Consider the following 15242-nt stretch of genomic DNA (forward strand, 5'->3'; position numbering starts at 1 on the left):
GTATTTGATCTGTGCAGCCACCACCATCTCCCTGGTCTTGGTGGTGTTCAGGTGCAGCTGAGGTGCAGGTGCAGGTAAAGCTGAGATGGGCTCCAGCACTCCCGCGACCCTACTGTGGATAAGCGGTGCATTATAATGGATGGATAGATAATACACACTGTCTCTTTAAATATATTTCAAAATGCGTTTTTATATTTATTGAATATACACCTTCTCTCTGATACATATACATACATATGTATCTCATGACCTCAGAAGTCATGCAGGTTAGGCAGCGGGATGCCGTGGAAAGACAGGAAGCCAGAGACCGACGAGATCGATTCCAATTGCCCGAGTTGATATCGGACAGATGGGGTCGATACTGGACAGACAGGAATGATAATGAAACAGGATATCGAAAATAAACAGGACAAACAAGACGGGAACAAAAACTGTAGAGAATAATAAACAGGACAAAAATAGACAGGAACGAAACTGGAAATCGTTATTAAACAGGACAACAATAAACGGGAACAATACCGGACTGGAAATACCAACAGGAAAACAGGACCGAGTCAGAACCCACGTCTAGCGGGGCAGAGGTTCGGTGACTGACTGACAAAGTAAGAGAGAGCGCACTGAGCTTAAAAAGACGGAAAACCAATCTGTTAATAAGCCGCAGCTGGCGCCACACGGGCAGGGCCAATTAGGCGCCATGGCAACCGTGACACTAAAGAGGAAAATCATGCTAGTTTTATGTCACAGAATAAGAATGTACTTATCGACTGAGAAAGAAAACCATTGTTTTTAGAGTATAAGATGCTAGTTTTTGGCACTTCTACTGAAAGAAAAAGCTGAGTTTTGACATAGAAGAAGACAATGCAAAGAATAGGACGCAGACAATGCTAGCTTTTACTGTAGAAAAGGAGCTAGTTTTCACTAAAGAAAACAGCATTAGCTTTGAGGGTAGAAGAAGCTAGTTTTTGGCGTACTCGATGATTACGCTACTTTTATGTCAGAGAAGAATAATGTTGTCAGGAGACCGGACCAGATCGGAGGCAGGAGGCAGGAAGGATGAACTAATTCGCGTTAACGATCAGTACTTTTATTTAGCAAAATAAAAGTTGTCCAACACTCAGGGACAAAACAAAACAAAAACAGGCTTACAGGCAAACAGGAACGAAGACTAGGGATACTCACAAAACAGGCTTTTACTCAAAACGTGCAAACACAGGTTTCCTCCGAATCAAACAAAACAGGACAGAGCAAAACAGAACAGAAAATGCAATGAACCAGCAACCGGTAAAACCCACAACCCGCCCTTAAAAAGCACACACGCAGATTAGATGATCTACTACAGCCGGTGCCCAGGGGGTGGGGCCAGCCGGTCGCCACGGCGACCATGCTGAACATGACAAATGTATAGACAACAAAGTTAGCTTTAAGAGGAGAAAATGCTAGCTTATGGCATTGAAAAAGACAGTGCTTGTTTTAGCTGAAGTAGAAAAAGCTAGTTGTTTTTTTTTTACAGAAGAACACGACGTGCTAATTTTTGGCCTAGACCATGCTAGCCTTCGCTGTAGAAAATAAGCTAGTTTTCAGAAGATAGCATTCGATTTTGGATTCAAAAATGCTAGATTTATGCATAGAACAAGTCAGTTAGTTTTAGCCGAAGAAGAAAAAGCTAGTTTTAGACATAGAAGAAGACTGCACTTCTTTAGGCCAAAGAACAATATGCCAATTTTCAACGCTAACTATGCTAACTTTCAATCTAGAAGAGAAGCTAATTTTCACCATAAAAACTGCGTTAGTTTTAACGATAGAAGGAGTTAGTTTTTGCCATAGAAGGCAAAGGAAGGCATAGAAGGATTCGAACACGGAAGTGGATCTTTCGTAGCGAGCGAAAGCGCTGTCGGGGACGGAAAAACTGGTCGGTAGCCGGGACCGGAAGAGCAAAGCGTGGTCGGAAACGTAGTCGGGATCAAAAATGGGTCAAAAGCCGGGATAGGAAAACAGACGTGGTCAGGATAAAAACAGGTCGTAGCTGGAGAGAAACGGGAGCAAAAACGGGACAGGCGGGAGTCAGGGTCGAAAAAGGCTTGCCTCTAGTTTTATTCCGAAGAGGAAGAATGTTCTTTTCGACACAGAATAAAACATTTTAGAATTGAAGATTCTAGTTTTTAGCATAGAAAAAGACACGTAGGAAAACATTTTTTACCTAGAAGAAGACAGGAGGGACAAGAACAAGATGTTAATTTTTGGCGCAGGCAATGCTGGCTTTCGGTGTAGTCATAAAGGTTGTTTTTACCGAAGAAAATGTCAATTTTTTTTGCGTAGAAGCTCCTTTTTGCCATAGAAGAAGATGACGCTTGTTCTATGTCGGAGAAGAAGAATGTACTTGAAAAGGACAACGATGTTAGTTTTTAGTGATGAAGAAGACAGATAAGAAAGAGCTATCTTTTAACATACCCGAAAAAATGGTGTGTATTTAGGGGCGAGAAGATGGAAGAAACTGAAAAGGAAAAAGGGGAAAAGATACAAGGAAAAAAGGAAAATGAAAAGAAAGGAAAATGAAAGCAGATAAAAGAAAGAAAATAAGGGAAAAAGAAAAAAAGAACAAAAAGAAGATAAAAAAATAAATAAATGGGAAAAAGGGAAAAATGGGTATAAAAACACAGGGGAAAAAAGGAAAAACTACAAAAGAGTAGAAAAGAATCAAAAAGGAAAACAAGAAACAAAAATTGTAAAACAAAAGAAAAAAGAACGAAAGCGAAGGAAAAAATGGAAAAGGAAAATAGGGAAAAGATAAAAGGAAAAAAGTGTCATGATTACTGATGTGATGCACCTGTGTCTGCTCCTTTGGTGCCAACTGCCTCGGACTCTGACTGGCTCCCTGTCCCTATTCAAACCCACTCCTTTCTGTCACCTGTTGTCAGTCCGTCTGCGAACCTCAGTGTACTCTAGGCAAGCTTTTTCGACCCTGACTCCCACCTGCTTTTGCTCCTGTTATTTCCCGGCTTCGACCCGTTTTTTGATCTTGGCCGCGTCTACTCTCCTCTCCTAGCTTTCTACTTGTTTCTGATCCCGACCACGTTCTTGCTCTCCTGCCTCGGCTACTGACCCGTTTTTTCCCGTTCCCGACACCGCCATTGCTCGCCACGTAAATCCCACTTCTGCGTTCAGAGCGACCTGTTTTCTAATAAAACACACAAGTGGGTCCTGTCTCTGTTCTGGTCCTGACAAAACGGACAAAAAAAAGTAAAGGGGAAAAACAAAGTAACAAAATGAAAAAAGAAAAGAGAGAAAAAGAAGAAAGAAGGAAATGAAAGCAAATAAAAGAAGGAAATTAAGGGAAAAAAAAACAAAAAAGAATACAAATAAATGGGATAGGTACAAGAAGACAGAAAAAAAGAAAAAACTATAAGAGAATAGAAAAGGGCCAAAAAGGAAAACAAGAAACAAAAATTGTAACAAAGAAAAAAGAACAAAAGCAAAGGAAAAAAAGGAAAAGGGAAAAGATATAAGGAAAAGGGGCCAAAATAAAAATAAAGGGAAAATGAAAAAGGAAAAGAGAAAAAGAAGAAGGAAAAGAAGGAAAACAAATAAAAGAAGGAAATTAATGGAAAAAGAAAAAAGAAACAAAAAAAGAATAAAAATAAATGGGATAAAGGGAAAAATAGGTACAAACAGACAGAAAAAAAGAAAAAAAACTATGAAAGAATAGAGAAGGATCAAAAAGAAAAACAACAACCAAAAAATGATAACAAAAACAAAAGAACAAAAGAAAAACAATGGAAAAAGAAAAAAATGAAAAAGTAAACGAAGAGAAAAACAAATAAAAAGATAGAGTGAAAAGGAAAAAAGCAAGTTTTGAAGGATAACATAATTTTGGCAAAGATTTTCGTTTTAAGCGTAGAAGAAGACAACGAAAAACTGATAAAATTGAGAAAACATCTGCTCACAACGATAACGCTTCGATTTCCCCTCGGCCTCGGCGACCGCCATTTGTTATCCAGTAATTATCGTTTCGCCATCGAAATGTCAGAACATCTCAGCGTGAAATGTCAGCTGCCGCGCGGTCATTGTCTCTTCTTCCCAGAATCCTCTGGGGCTTCTGTCAGCAAACGGGCGGGGGGCCGGCCATCCACCGCGGACGCAGCTGATTGGCCGACCCCGAAGCGACGGCTCTTAATTATTTCCCAATTAGTTAAGTTGGAGGTCATTAAGATGCGAAGATGATGTTCCTGTTAGCGTTTTGTTTTCCTTCTCTCGTCCTCTTCGTAATTGAAATGCTCGGCTCGAACCGAATATTCAATTAAAGTCATTATTTCGCATGCTAACCCTGCGCCCGCGCTCTATGCTAATCGACTAGCGCTTTACCGTATTGAGATTTTGTGCGGTGGAGGATTTGTAGAGATCATCAAATTCTCTCGGAATGGATTTAGCGCATTGCCACTTGGGCTAATAGCATCGTTTTGGTGGCTAGCTTCATAGCTGCTAGCACCACTTTGAAGTGTTTATGCTATTAAAGAAGACAACACTATTGTGATAGTGTATAACTTCGTAACGGCACACTAGTTTTTGTCGAAAAAGAGAATAGTACTTTTTGACATGGAAGAAAACAATGTAGTTTTTAGAGTAGAAGATGCTAGTTGCCACTAGCTACATTATTGAATAGCGTTGCTTTAGTGATAAGCTTCACTATAGCCGCTAGCACCACATTTTTTTGACATTGAAGAATATAACACTAGTTTTGGTCAAAGAAGAGGAAGGTACTTTTTGACATATAGGAAAACTACATCGATTTTAGAGCAGAAAGTGCTCTAAAGTTGCCTCTAGCTACATTAATGAATAGCATCGCTTCGGTGATTAGCTTCGCCATAGCCGATAGCACCACTTTAAAATTGTTTTTGCTATTGATGAAGATAAGACCAATTTGTTGAATCGTCTCATACGTGTTCAAAGAAGAAACAGGAATCAAATGACGTAAGAGGGAGTTATTTTTTATTGATACACAATTTCAACAAGTAAACTCCCTCTTACGTCATTTGATTCCTGCATCTTCTTTGAACACGTATGAGACGATTCGACAAATTGGTCTTATCTTCATCAAACTGGCGCCCAACGTGGTTTTAGTGCAGGGAGTTCTTTTTTATTGATACACAATTTCAACAAGAGACTCAGCGAATCTCAGATATGCGTGGGTTTTTATAGTTTTCAACACAGCACGTGTACCCGGTTTGGCCCCGTCCCTTTTCACGCTACACCCTTTCACGCGTACATGCCCAGAGTTCCGTCCTTATTTGGAAGTATTTTTAAGTTTATGCCAGTTTATGTCACCTTGCCCTTTGCCGTTATCTCTTGTCCTCCCTTAAGGAGGATTGTTTATACTAATTCGTCCGCCGAGACCTTCCCGAGATGTAAGCAACATTTCTCCCAACTGGTAAGCAAGTCTTTCTAAATTTACATTTACATGTATGCAAATCTATTCTACAAATGCAAGTTTATTTTCTACAACACTATCCAAAAGACAACGCTAGCTTTTAAAGTAGAAAATGCTAGTTTTTTTTTAATTGTAAGGATTGTTTCATTTACATATATTCTCGCTAACGCAGCTGCTAGCCAAATTTGTGAATATCATTGCTTTGGTGCCTAACTTTGTCATAGCACACTAGTTAGGATAGTATTTTTTTGATATAGAAGAAAACAATGTAGTTTTAGTTGGTCAAACTATGGGTCACAGTCCTCATGCAGCCCATCAGGCATTTTCATCCAGTCCACCAACAAGCAAATTCTAAAAAAAGTAGTTTTATTTTTTTATTTTTTTAAGTACTACCAATGAAAATGTGTAGATTTGGTAACATACTTGTCCCCAACATTTAAATAGTTTTTATTCTCATTAATTGCATTTTTTTCATGTATGCTTTATTCATCAAGCTTTTGAATTTAATGAAGAAAATAAGTTAGCCGTTGTACTTTAAAAAGGGACATCAATTATTACTTTGCTTTAATGCTAAGCGTTTGTTTTGCTGAGGTTCAGATTTGAGACTATTGCTATCTACAAAAATAAAAAATCTTTTTTTTTTCCTCCTCTGAGCCCTTTCAACGTTTTTAACCCCCACAGAAGATGTTTGTTTATAATGAATAACTGCGTTTTAGTGCAGTTTACTGTTTCGTGGACGGAACAGCAAAAATACAGCTGCCTCCACTCGCAATATGAGATAGTAGATTGCGGGCAAAACAGTGCAGTTTATTTCAGGCGGGCTATAATGGCCCGATTCAGCAACATGGACCCAAAAAAAAGCACTCTCCTTGTCCCCACTGAGCATTAGTGGACTAGGGGTAATGGATCTCAGCCAATACTGCGCTTGTCATAATCGGCGGGCCAAAGTGGAATGCCTCCCGACAGAAGTGCCTTCTGTTCATCCCTGCTTGCAACAATATGAATTTGGGGACAATGGATCGTAGCCGTACAAGTGCAGTTCATTGTAGGCAGAAGTAACGCTCTGCTGGTGCGCTCCACTGGTGCCCACTCGCCATCGTGGGTAATAGATTACAGCTGTCAGTTTACTTTTTGGTGGACAGAACAGCAAAGAACATCTGCCCCGACTCGCACCATGTGATCGGAGATAGTAGATTCCTGGCAAAACAGTGCAGTTTATTTCAGGCGGGCTATAATGGCCCCCTTCAGCAACACAGACTCAAAAAAGCTCTCTCCTTGTCCCCACTGAGCATGAGTGGACTAGGGATAATGGATCTCAGCCAATACTATGCTTTTCATTTTAGGCTGGTCAGAGTGGAATGCCTCCTGGCAGAAGTGCCCTCTGTTCGTCCCTGCTCGCAACAATATGAATTTGGGGACAATGGATCGTAGCCGTACAAGTGCAGTTCATTTTAGGCAGAAGTAACGCTCTGCTGGTGCGCTCCACTGGTGCCCACTCGCCATCGTGGGTAATAGATTACAGCTGTCAGTTTACTTTTTGGTGGACAGAACAGCAAAGAACATCTGCCCCGACTCGCACCATGTGATCGGAGATAGTAGATTCCTGGCAAAACAGTGCAGTTTATTTCAGGCGGGCTATAATGGCCCCCTTCAGCAACACAGACTCAAAAAAGCTCTCTCCTTGTCCCCACTGAGCATGAGTGGACTAGGGATAATGGATCTCAGCCAATACTATGCTTTTCATTTTAGGCTGGTCAGAGTGGAATGCCTCCTGGCAGAAGTGCCCTCTGTTCGTCCCTGCTCGCAACAATATGAATTTGGGGACAATGGATCGTAGCCGTACAAGTGCAGTTCATTTTAGGCAGAAGTAACGCTCTGCTGGTGCGCTCCACTGGTGCCCACTCGCCATCGTGGGTAATAGATTACAGCTGTCAGTTTACTTTTTGGTGGACAGAACAGCAAAGAACATCTGCCCCGACTCGCACCATGTGATCGGAGATAGTAGATTCCTGGCAAAACAGTGCAGTTTATTTCAGGCGGGCTATAATGGCCCCCTTCAGCAACACAGACTCAAAAAAGCACTCTCCTTGTCCCCACTGAGCATGAGTGGACTAGGGATAATGGATCTCTGCCAATACTGCGCTTTTCATTTTTGGTGGGCCAGAGTGGAATGCCTCCCGACAGAAGTTCCCTCTGTTGGTCCCTGATTGCAACAATATGAATTTGGGAATAATGGATCGTAGCTGTACAAGTGCAGTTCATTTTAGGCAGAAGTAACGCTCTGCTGGTGCGCTCCACTGGTGCCCACTCGCCATCGTGGGTAATAGATAACAGCTGTCAGTTTACTTTTTGATGGACAGAGCAGCAAAGAACATCTGCCCCGACTCGCAATCTGTGTCAGGACCAGAACGGAAACAGGACCCAATTGCGTAACGTTTACCACAAGTTATTGAAAGAAAGAGGAAGGGCTGCGCCCACGATCCGGTGTTCGTTGGACGCGGGAAGCAAGTCGCTCTCGGATTCGGACTGGGATCCTAACACGGAAGTGGATCTTCCATAGCGAGCGATGGCGGTGTCAGGGACGGAAAAACGGGTCGGTAGCCGGGACTGGGAGAGCAAGGCGTGGTCGGGGTCGGAAAGGGGTCGTAAGCCGGGATGGGAGAACAGACGTGGTTAGGAGCAACACAAGTCGTAGCCGGAGACAGACGGGAGCAAAAACGGGACAGGTAGGAGTCAAGGTCGAAAAAGGCTTGCCTAGTATACACTGAGGTTCGGTTGGTGAGTCACATCAGTAATCATGACAATGTGTGATGGGAGATAACGGATCGCGGCATATTTTTCAAACTGCGCTAGGGATTACAGAGACTCACTTCCTTTATAAAAATAAATGAAAGCTCGTTTTCAGCACCGGAACACCTTTCAGGAAATACCTTATTTGCCTCATAACTGTTCGCCGTTTGAAATATGAAAACCACTTTTTCCGACCGCAGTAGTTGTTAGAGTCCTCACACTAATGCGAGACTTATATTCGAGTCACGTCCTTCCAGTTGTCAAGAACTTAATTGTGAGTGCGAGAAAGTGCAAAGGATTTCCTGGTAGAGCAGAAACATCGGATTGATGGAGTGCATTAGGTTGGCCCAAGAAAGTTTTTTCCTTGATTTCCCAAAAGACAATTCTGGGGTGCACTGACTTTAAGGAAACAAATCTGTCTTATAAAAGCGACCCCTAGTGGTGGAAAAATATTTTGTTCATTTAAAGGTGGAGAGTGACGGATGGAAACTTAAGGCTGCAATGACTATAAGCCAGAAGATCAAATTCGGACTGGGATCGGAACACGGAAGTGGATCTTCCGTAGCGAGCAGGGAAAACTGGTCGGTAGCCGGGACTGGAGAGTAAAAACGTGGTCGGGGTCGGAAACGAGTCGTAAGCCAGAACGGGAGAGTAGACGTGGTCGGGATCTAAAACGGGTCGTAAGTCGGGACGGGAGAGCAGACGTGGTCGAGATCAAAACGTGTCGTAGACGGAGACAAACGGGAGCAAAAACAAACAGGCGGAAGTCAGGGTCGGAAAAAAAAGACTTTCCTTGAAAAGCAGAGGTTTGCAGACGGACTGACGAAAGGGGATTGACAGGATATGGTTTAAAAAGTGGGGAAGCGAATCTGTCAACAAGCTGCAGCCGGCGCCACACGGGCGGGGCCAATTGGGCGCCATGGCAACCGTGACATTTCTTTGACGGAGTCGAATAAACTATTCTTTTTACTTCTTTTTGGAGGTTTGTTCTGCCCTGAACAGACCTGATAAAAGTAGGATTAAAGCAGATAGGCGTAATAGAAAATAAAGCATAAGGGCTCTTTGAACTAAGTTGGGAATTGCTAACACATACTTAAAAGAAAAAATATTTCACTCTTGACTTTTTAAGAACAGCTTAAAGTACACACCCCACCTTTGTCAAGAACCGGAACAGGATCAGGACCCAAATGTGTGACGTTTCTCACACAAGCTTTTATTTTACGGAAAATGTGGAGTCATGCACGATACCAATTGCCCGAGCAGATATCGGACAGATGGGGTCGATACTGGACAGGATGGGACAGACAGGATTGATATTGAAACAGGATATCGAAATTAAACAGGACAAACTAGACGGGAACAAAAACTGGAGAGAATAATAAAGAGGACAAAAATAGACGGGAACGAAACTGGAAACCGATATTAAACAGGACAAAATAAACGGGACAGACAGGATTGATATCAAAACAGGATATCGAAAATAAACAGGACAAACTAGAAGGGAGCAAAACTGGAAACCGATATTATACAACGGGATAGACAGGATTGATATCAAAACAGGATATCAAAATTAAACAGGACAAACTAGACGGGAATGAATCTGGAAACCGATATTAAACAGGACAAAATAAACGGGAACAATACCAGACAGGAAATACCAACAGGTAACAGGGCCGAGTCAGAACCCACGGCAGAGGTTCGTTGACGGACTGACAAAAGAAAATGAAAGCACTGAGCTTAAATAGACTGAAAGCCAATCCGTCAACGAGCCGCAGCTGGTGCCACATGGGCGGGCCAATTGGGAGCCATGGCAACTGTGACAACCTTTAAATAAAACACCATTGATTGAAAGGCAAAAACACGCCTGGTCATGTGATTTAGGCATTTAAGACTTTTTTCTCATTGTTTTCTTCTTTAGCCACTCATGTTATTCACTTGGCTGTAGGCTATAGTTTGCTGCAAGCTGCTGTTTTTATTGGTGGCTGCTCCTGCTTCGTCCTTCAGTGTCAGTAGTTATCCATAGGTGTTCACGCAACCAATTGTCACTAAGCTCGGTGATTCAGGACTCTGACTTTTTTCTCAATGTTTCCTTCTTTAGCCACTCATGTTATCCACCTGGCTGCGGGCTATAGCTCACCGCAAGCCACTATTGTTATTGTTGGCTTCTCCTGCTTCGTCCGTTGGTGTCAATAGATTTCCATAGCTGTTAATGCAACCAAACGTCACTGAGCTCCTTGATTCAGGCATCTTTGACTTTTTTCTCATTGTTTCCTTCTTTAGCCTCTCATGTTATCCACCTGGCTGCAGGCTATGGCTCTCCGCAAGCCACTATTGTTATTGTTGGCTGCTCCTGCTTCGTTCTTCAGTGTCACTAGCTTTCCATAGTTGTTCATGCAACACGTCACTGAGCTCCGTGATTCAGGCATATTTGACTTTTTTCTCATTGTTTCCTTCTTTAGCCACTCATGTCATCCACCTGGCTGTAGGATATGGCTCGCCGCAAGCAACTATTGTTATTGTTGGCTGCTTTCCATAACTGTTTGTGCAACCCAACATCACTGAGTTCCGTGATTCAGACATCTTTGACTTTTTTTCCGCTGTTTCCTTCTTTAGCTATCCATCCACCTGGCTGCCGGCTATGGTTCAGCCTGCTATTGTTCTTTTTAGTTGCTCCTTCTTTGTTCTTCAGTGTCACACACTTTTCACAGCTGCTCATGCAATACGACATCGCTGAGTTTCATGATTCAGGTTTCTTGGACATTTTCTTCCACTGTTTCCTTCTCTAACTACTGAGCTTATCCACTTGGCTGCAAGATTTGGTTCGTCACAATTCACTTTTGTCATTGTTAGCTGCTCTTGCTTCGTTTTTGAGTTCTACACACTTTCCATAGCTGCTCATGCAACCCAACACCATTGAGGTCCACAATTCAGGTATCTTTGCCTTTTTTTCTCACTGTTTTAATCTCTAGCTTCTTATATTATCCAATTTGCTGCAGAATATGATTCAGCCTGCTACTGTTATTATTAGCTGCTCCTGTTTTGTTCTTCAGTGTCACTTGCTTTCAACAGCTGGTCACACAAGCGAGTTTGCTGAGTTCAGTGATTCAGGAATCTTTGACTTTTTACACTGTTTCCCTCTCCAGCCACTTGGCTACAAGCTATGGACAATATATTGGTGGTTGTGGAGAAAACTGTATTCAAATGATAGAAGGCGTGCAATATTTCAGTTGATTTGTGATGAATCCAAAATGTATGACATCCCACCATTATCTGGACCGATTATCCTCAGTAGGGTTGCGGGGGTGCTGGAGCCATCCTTGCCATCTTCGGGCAGTGGGCAGGGGACACCCTAAACTGGTTGCCAGCTAGTCGCAGGGCACACAGAGACAAACCTGTAAGAAACCAACACAGGCACGGGGGAGGACATGCAAACTCCGCCCAGGGAGGCCGGTAGCTGCACTCAAACCCTGGACCTCGCGCTAACCACTCATCCACCGTGCCACCCTTGTTTTAATTGCATTAGACAAAATAATTACCGCCATATTCTCATTTTCTAAGACTCTTATACACAGTATTTACATTTAGGTAATTCAACAAATTACCAATTTAAAAATGGATTATTATGATGTTTTGCTGGTGCCAAACGTAATCCAGCAGTAAGAAACATGAAGAACCAACAAAAAAGACTTTATTTACAAAAACATCCGCATCTGCACCAATCACAAATTTTCTTGATTATCCCCCTTTAAAGTCGTTTTCCACTCCTTGACAAAAGCGCATCTATGACGCCACTCTAGTAATTGCAAAAATCCGAGACCGACGGAGAAAAAACTCCAGCTGCTATAATTGAACGTGAAATGCGAAGGGGGTGGAAAATCGTTTATGAAAATATATCTTGGAACGGTTATTTTAAACATGTTCCGTTGCCATGACAATGAGCCAGGGCCGGGAAAAAAAACGGAATATAAAAGAAACCGTTGACATAAACCATCGATAATACTGTCTCTTTATTTTTCCATGTTCTCTGCCGGCCCCTGCTCGCAGCAATAGTCGACTGGGGATAATGGATTGTTGTTGCACGGGTGCTGTCCATTTTTGGCAGAAAAAAAACGAAAAAGATCCCACTATGATGGACAGAAGTTTGCTGTCTTGGCCCCCGATCCCAGCAATAGTCGACTGGGGATAATGAATCGTGACCGCATGGGTGCTGTCCATTTTTGGCAGAGAAAATGGAAAGAAAATACTAGCCACGCATGACACAAATTTGCTCTTTCAGCCCCCGCTCCCAACAATAGTCAAGTTGGGATAATAGATGAATCACTGCTGTTCTAGTGCAGTTTACTGTTTGGTGGACAGAACAGCAAAAAACAGCTGCCCTGACTCGCAATATGTGATCGGAGATAGTGGATTGCGGTCATAACAGTGCAGTTTATTTCAGGCAGGCTACAATGGCATGCTTCAGCAACACGGACCCAAAAAAAGCACTCAGCATTAGCAGACTGGATAATGGATCGCAGCCACAACGGTGCATTTAATTTCATTGCCCTCTGCTGGTCCCCACGGGGAGCCATATGAAATTGGGAGCAATCAATTGCAGTTCATTTTAGCAGATGTAAAGCTTTGCTGGTGCCCTCTATTAGTGCCCACTGGCCGCAATATGCCATTGGGAATAATGGATCACTGCTGTACTAGTGCAGTTTACCTTTTGGTGGATAGAACAGCAAAAAAACGCCGCCAGACCTGACAAAAATGCGGTCTCCTGGCCCTCATCCGTGAAACGTGAATGATGGGGGATAATGGATCGCTGCATATTTTTCAACCCGCGATACACTAAGTACAAAGTGCGAAATAGCAAGAGGATGACAGCATTTATTCATGAGACTCAATTCCTTTGTACAAAAAAGAAATGACAAAAAATGTTTTTTCATATTTCGCGTGCCAAAAAAAAAGCATAATTTATATTCTAAGCTAAAGACAAACCTCATACAACAACTCCATTGCGTATTGTAGTATCTGGAGAACCAATCTGTCTGTCCGTCCGTCCGTCCATCCATCTATCTCCCATTCCCCCTTTCTCTCTTTTTCTTTATCTATCTACCTACTGTATCTACATGTCCGTCTGTCTCTTTCTGAATTTCTTTTTTATTCTCTTTCTCTATCCATCTATCTATCTATCTATCTATCTATGTATTTATCTATCCATCTATCTGTCTCTCTGTCTGTCCTTCCGTCCATCCATCTCTCTCTTTCTGTCTTTCTTTACCTATCTACCTACTGTACCTATCTATCTATCTATCTATCTATATATATGTCCGTCCATCTGTCTGTCTCTCTCTTTCTTTACCTATCTACCTGCTCTCCCTACTGTACCTATCTATCTATCTGTCTGTCGGTCTGTCTCTCAGTCTGTCCATCCATCTCTCTCTTTCTGTATTTCTTTACCTATCTACCTACTGTACCTGTCTTTCTATCTCCTGTATATATCTGTCCGTCCGTCCATCCTTCTCTCTCTCTCTCTCTCTCTCTCTCTCTCTCTCTCTATCTCTCTCTCTCTATCCATCCATCCATCCATCTATCTATCTATCTTTAGCAAATCCGCTCAACAGAACAAATGCAGTAGGTAATTCACTGCAAAGGCAGTTGAAAGTAGTTTGCACGGAAGCGCCTATTAATCTTGTTTGCATTTAAGCAATTATCCAACCGACCTTTTTCTAAACGGCTTACGCAAAATCGAGCGTTCGCTATTATAGACCAAAATAACGACGTATCCCATAATAATCAAAATAATGCCGTGTCCCAGTAGTGCCTTTTTAAAATGATGTAGGTTTCTTAGTAACGATCATTAGAGTACAGAATTTTTGTGGACTGTGAAAAACAAGATAAAGATTATCTTATATACTGTACACTGGGTTTTGAGATTCTCCCGTCCAAAATACCTGGGCCCATTCATTTCCATGGGTAGTCATGGAAACGAGGGCTTTTCCAGAGTGTAGTCATAGTAAGCAGGGACTGTCCAGGGTGGCTTGAGGGGGCCCGACCCACATTACCATTAGCCAGCCCAAACATTAGCGCAAGCTAGCTGTAAACACTGTTGGTGATTAGTTGGGCTGGCACAGCCAGCCCAAGTATTTGCGCAAGCAAGTTATGCTAATGGTTTCTGGTTAATGAGTTATGCTAATGGGTACATACTAAAATGTTATGCTAACAGTTAAATGCAAATTTCTTCCTGTTATTTTTTTTTTATATTGGCTATATTATAACGACTTCATATTTACAAATTATCCTAATGGGTACATGTTGATGAGTTATGCTAACAGGTACATGCTAACAAGTGATGCTAACGGCTAAATGCTAACTTCTTTATGTGAAAAAATGTTGGTAATGCCAATATTTTAACGACTTCATAATTACAAATTATGCTAATTGCCTCATGTTGATGAGTTATGCTAATGGGTACATGCTAAAAAGTGATGCTAACAGCTAAAAGCTAACTTCTAAATGCTAAAAAAATTTGGTAATGGCAATATTTTAATGACTTCATATTTACAAACTATGCTTATGGGTACATGTTGATGAGTTATGCTAATGGATACATGCCCCCCACAGAACCAAGTAAAAAATGACAGAAACATCTCTCTGAGCTAAAAACTTTATGCCAACTCATAATGCTAACAACCGGGGTTATATATACATACCGGGATCATCTTCCAGATCAATCACAATTCTTGCAATTGCCGCGGGAATTGTCTAGTGTTTACTTAAAATCCCGCTGAATAAAACTTTAACTCGCTTCTTCTTTGAGGTTTTTTAGAGTACCATGACGAATTATACATCAAAAATTCCAGCTCGACTGGGAGTATCCAGCTATGTTCTTGGTTACCGATATCCGTCACCACAACGACAATTTCCCATTCATTTTTAACGAGACCATCTCAAATTAACTTTCCAGTACCGGGGGGGTGTGGGGGGGCGGAGTCCCCCCACAGAACCAAGTAAAAATTTACATATACAGCTTTCCCAGTTAATAACT

This window comes from Urocampus carinirostris, chromosome 8, assembly GCF_059441175.1.
Source record: "Urocampus carinirostris isolate Australia breed hairy pipefish chromosome 8, RoL_Ucar_1.0, whole genome shotgun sequence".
Classification (NCBI taxonomy): domain Eukaryota; kingdom Metazoa; phylum Chordata; class Actinopteri; order Syngnathiformes; family Syngnathidae; genus Urocampus; species Urocampus carinirostris.